Raw genomic sequence first — 6,012 nt, forward strand, 5'->3', positions numbered from 1 at the left:
AACTCTACACACCCAGTCCCCTTAATGCCCCCTGTGAGGCAGGGACAGGGCTCATATATGAAGGACGGTATGTATCTCCGAAATGGTGCAAGAAACCTATTACGGAGATGCATATTGTGGTTTGCTGTGGTGCACCTGAGACGTGCCACCAAGGTACCCGGCCTTGGTGGGGTGGAGGCCAGAAGCTGGAGTGTCCACTAGAATAGATAGTGGACACTGTTGTCACCTGGTATAGCTGGTAACAGACACTCCGGGCCTGGCTTTTACTGGGAGTAAGCAAAGAGCTGGGTGGGTGCTTAGTCCCCACAATCCACTCCGGGGTTTATACGTGGCTCATGTCCACGATTGTATTTTTAAGGGCTCATGCACACGACCATATGTATTTTGCGGTCCGCAAAAAATACGGATGACATCCGTGTGCATTCTGTATTTTGCGGAACAGAACAGTATTATCCCTGTCCGTAATGCGGACAATAATAGGACATGTTCTATTTTTTTTTTGGAACGGAAATACCGACATACAGCAGGAGCTCCGTACAACCTTAGAATGTATTGGCTCCGATGAGCTGAAGTTATTGCTTCGTGAAGTCTCGCAAGACTTTGCGCAATAACTTCAAAAAATTAATTTCTACTGTAAAAAAACATTTCCTCAACTCGGGTTCGGTTACAAGGTACCAATAACATCGGAGCCAATACATTCTAATACTGTACGGAGCTGCTCAGAGCGACGTTTTATGCAAAACGACTTCGGATGTTTCATCCGAAATCGAGTCGCTCATCCCTAGTCCCTGCCTTTCTTCAAAACTGGTCATAGGAGCCCACAGCATTACACCCCACATAGTAATCATTCCCCTTTGTGCCAGCACCTAGTAGTTATGCCCACACTGTGCCCCCTTCAAAGTAGTTATGGCCAGATATGTGCCTCCTCACAGTAGTTATGGCCAGATATGTGCCCCCTCACAGTAGTTATGGCCATATATGTGCCTCCTCAAAGTAGTTATGGCCAGATATGTGCCCCCTCACAGTAGTTATGCCAGATATGTGCCTCCTCACAGTAGTTATGGCCAGATATGTGCCCCTCACAGTAGTTATGGCCAGATATGTGCCTCCTCACAGTAGTTATGGCCAGATATGTGCCCCCTCACAGTAGTTATGGCCAGATATGTGCCTCCTCACAGTAGTTATGGCCAGATATGTGCCTCCTCACAGTAGTTATGGCCAGATATGTGCCTCCTCACAGTAGTTATGGCCAGATATGTGCCCCCTCACAGTAGTTATGGCCAGATATGTGCCTCCTCACAGTAGTTATGGCCAGATATGTGCCCCCTCACAGTAGTTATGGCCAGATATGTGCCCCTCACAGTAGTTATGGCCAGATATGTGCCCCCTCACAGTAGTTATGGCCAGATATGTGCCTCCTCACAGTAGTTATGGCCAGATATGTGCCCCTCACAGTAGTTATGGCCAGATATGTGACTCCTCACAGTAGTTATGGCCAGATATGTGCCCCCTCACAGTAGTTATGGCCAGATATGTGCCCCTCACAGTAGTTATGGCCAGATATGTGCCCCTCACAGTAGTTATGGCCAGATATGTGCCCCCTCACAGTAGTTATGGCCAGATATGTGCCCCTCACAGTAGTTATGGCCAGATATGTGCCCCTCACAGTAGTTATGGCCAGATATGTGCCCCTCACAGTAGTTATGGCCAGATGTGCCCTCTGAGAGTGGTTATGACAAGATAAATGCCCCCTTTACAGTAGATATGCCAAGATGTGCTCTCTCATAGTTGTTATGCCCAAATATGTGCCCCCTTCACAAGTAAAAAACAAACAGTAAACACTCACCTGGTTCCTGCGATGATCACAGCTCAGATGTCAGCGCTCCCCAACATCAGCAGGATACTGTCACTAACACCAAAAGAAATGATTATAATTAGTTCCCTATTTTGTGTCGTGTGATATAATATGTATAGTTTCCCATGAATGGGGCGGTAATGGCGATGGTTTTGGCTGGTGTGGATGTTTTTCTTTTTATGTATATTATTTTTTATCTTTTTTTAACTTAATTTTTATATATTTCTGCTACATGATATCCTCTCCCAAGTGGTTATAAAAAGACCTTTGGGTGACAATGACAACATTTTCTCTTTTTTACCATTTATTTTTTACTTTTAGTTGTATTTTATTTTTTTATTTTTTTCTATAATTGGTTTATTACTTATTTTTTAAAATATATTTTTGCCACATAATATATCCCCTAAGAGGTCATAAAAAGACAGTTGGGGGACAATGAACACTCTTTTATTTTAGGGTACTTTCACACTAGCGTTTTTCTTTTCCGGCGCTGAGTTCCGTCCTAGGGGCTCAAATCCGGAAAAGAACTGATCAGTTTTATCCTAATGCATTCTGAATGGAGAGTCCGTCCTTCAGGATGCATCAGGATGTCTTCAGTTCAGTCTTTTTGACTGATCAGACTTTTCAGAAAAACGTAGCATGCTGTATTTTTACCTCCGGCCAAAAATCCTGAACGCTTTGACTGAACGCCGGATCCGGCTTTTGCATGTTAAACCCGAAAAATGTGAAAAAAAAGTTAAAGTCCATAAATGGCGGATCCGTTTCTTCCAATGCATTTTTTCATTGTGATAAAAATCCTGATCAGGATTCAAATGTAATCCGTTTTCACACATTTTTCCGGATCCGGCGGGCAGTTCCGGTGTCGGAATTGAACGACGGATTAAAACAACGCTAGTGTGAAAGTAGCCTTACACTTTTTCTTTTATTAGTGTTTTATTTTATATATATATGTTTGCCACATAATATGTCCCCCAAGTGGTCTTTATAGGCTCTGTATACCTTTGGGGGCAATTTATTTTATTATTGCACTGTACTTATTTTGAGCTAAAAATCTTTTTTTTTTTTTTATTGGTCTTTATTAACAATATGGAATCTTTTTTTCTGTACAGAGCTGAGATGCTGTATTAGGCTACTTTCACACTGCCGTTTCTGGATCTGCCTGTGAGATCTGTTTCAGGGCTCTCACAAGCGGCCTAAAACGGATCAGTTCAGCCCCAATGCATTCTGAATGGATAAGGATCCGTTCAGAATGCATCAGTTTGCCTCCGTTCAGCCTCCATTCCGCTTTGGAGGCTGCTTGCAGCGGTTTAATGTCCGTCTGACGAAACTGAGCCAAACGGGTCCGTCCTGACTTTGAGTCAATGGGGACGGATCCGTTTTTAATGACACAATATGGTGCAATTGAAAACGGATCCGCCTCCCATTGACTTTCAATGTAAGTCAAAACGGATCCGTTAGCATTATCATGAACAAAAAAATAAATAAATTGGTAATGCAAACGGGTCCGTTCTGAACGGATACAAGCGTTTGCATTATAGGTGCGGATCCGTCTGTGCAGATACCGGACGGATCTGCACCTAAACGCAGGTGTGAAAGTAGCCTAAGCAGCCAGTGGATTATCTCTCTTTTCCGTCAGCTGGGGAGCTGACGGGCTCCTTATCTCTGACATTATAAACACTCATTATAGCTCAGTCCTCATCTAACTGATGAGAATGTGGCTTAAATAAGTGTGTATGACCCCTCAGTAGTTTAGAGATAAGGGTTATTAGATGACCAGCACAAAGTGAAAGGGAAAGTACCAGTCCCACAGCTAGAAAAACAGTTAACCCTTTGTGACAGAACAGCTCAATATTTTTAATAAAGGCCAATTGAAAATATGATTTTTAGCCAAAAAAGAGTAAAATGCAATCATAAACAAAAATTGTACATAGCACTTTTTTTCTTTTATTTGTATTTTATTATATTTTTTATTGCATTGTATTTTACATTTTTTTAAATAATATTTTAACTTATTTTTGTATATATATTTTTCCACATAATTTGTGTCCAAGAGGTCACTGAAAGACCTTTAGGAGACAATCAGACTTTTTTTTCACTATTTTCACTGTAACTGGGGCATCCAAAGGAGCTCCCGTTGCAGGGGAAAACAGCCTCCTGTGGGGGCTTTGTACAAGGCAGAGCTGATTGACCCTGCAGCTCTGCGCTCCTCTACCCCCAATCACGTGATCTTCGGGTCCACACTGCAGAGCGCTCATTGGGTGTTATGTATCTGAGGAGAAGGCAGAAGTGCTGATAAACCGCTTCTTCCTTCTCCTCGACTCCACCGCTGTCAGTGACTGTTTTAGGGGTCTGGTCTGGGGGTCTGTATTTGTTTAGTGGGTCTGGTCTGGGGTCTCTATTAATATAGGGGTCTGTATTTATTTAGGGGTTCTGGTTGGGGTCTGTATCTATTTAGGAGGCTTGGTCTGGTGTCTGTATTTATTTAGGGGGTCTGGTTGGGGTCAGTATCTATTTAGCGGGTCGGTATTTATTTAGTGGGTCTGGTCTGGGGTATATATCTATTTAGTGGGTCTGGTCTGGGGTCTATATTTATTTAGTGGGTCTGGTCTGGGGTCTATATTTATTTAGGGGGTCTGGTCTGGGGTCTGAATTTAGTGGGTCTGGTGTTTATTTAGTGGGTCTAGTTTGGGGTATATATCTATTTAGTGGGTCTGGTCTGGGGTCTATATTTATTTAGGTGGTCTGGTCTGGGGTCTGAATTTAGTGGGTCTGGTATTTATTTAGTGGGTCTAGTTTGGGGTATATATATATATATATCTATCTATCTATTTAGTGGGTCTGGTCTGGGGTCTGTATTGATTTATGACAGGTGGTGGTTGTAGAAGGGAGGGGTCAAACATGTCATCATAGCGGTTTGGGCCAGACAGAGACGTTTGGGTGGCAGCGCAGCGCCTATAATCTGTTTATTCCAACATTCTGCGCTGATTCATTTTTAATGCTCTTTTATTAACCCCTTTCTCACAGTCATTTTTTTTTTTCGTTTTATACTTTCTTTTTTCTTTTGTACTCCCTGCCTTTCTGCTCACATAGCCATATGAGGGTGTGTTTTTTTTTTTTTTTTTTGCAGAACAAGTTGTAGTTTCTAATGTCATCATTTCATGTTGCATATGATGTAGTGGGGAATTGGGGAAATAAATCTAAATGGGTGGAACTGGAAAAAAAAAATGCAATTCTGCCATTTTACCACTCTGTGTTAAACATAAAACGTTTCCTTTATTCGGGGTGACTAGGATTACAGCCAAGTTTTTCTTCCATTTTTAGAAACAAATGTTTTAAGCTTTGAAAAAAAAAAAATATTTTCATTTTGCATGGCCATTTTTACAATTCTGTCTGCAGAGCTGTGCGAGGGCTGGTGGTGATTGGTGCTTTGCAGCGCTGGGGTCCTAGGTTCAGATGCAACCATGGCCGGAGTCTGCCGGAGTCTCTGTGTTCTCCCATGTAAAGCTCGTCTCCCATCTTCTCCTGCCTCTCATTCTCTCACATGCCTCCGTCCTGGGGGCTGCTTTCTCTAGTATTCACATTCATGGGGTTCTGTGTTTTCCTGGCTGGACTGGTTACTTTGTATCTTTCTCGCTAATTGTCTCTTACAGTCTCTGTCTCTGTTAGACTTTCCTTCTGTCTCTGATCTTCTCTGCTTCCCTGGCTGGACTGGTCATTGTCTATTTTTCTCTCTTACAGTCTGTCTCTTTTTCTGTCTCTTCCTTCCTCTGATATTCTCTGTTTCCCAGGCTGGACTGCTGACTTTGTCTCTTCCTCTCCCTGTCTGTCTCTTTTTCTGCCTCTCTCCTTCTGTCTCTTCCTTCCTCTGATATTCTCTGTTTCCCAGGCTGGACTGCTGACTCTGTCTCTTCCTCTCCCTGTCTGTCTCTTTTTCTGCCTCTCTCCTTCTGTCTCTTCCTTCCTCTGATATTCTCTGTTTCCCAGGCTGGACTGCTGACTCTGTCTCTTTCTCTCTCTGTCTGTCTCTTACAGTCTCTCCTGCTGAGATCTGTGTGTCTCTAGCGGGATTCCCTGTATACAGAGAGCAGCGGCGGAGTCTACTGGCAGGAAGTCCGTCCCGACTACTCCAGGCGGCGGGCACTGGAGAAGCTGGTAGT

Source organism: Bufo bufo, chromosome 10 (assembly GCF_905171765.1).
Source record: "Bufo bufo chromosome 10, aBufBuf1.1, whole genome shotgun sequence".
In the NCBI taxonomy this organism is placed as follows: Eukaryota; Metazoa; Chordata; class Amphibia; order Anura; family Bufonidae; genus Bufo; species Bufo bufo.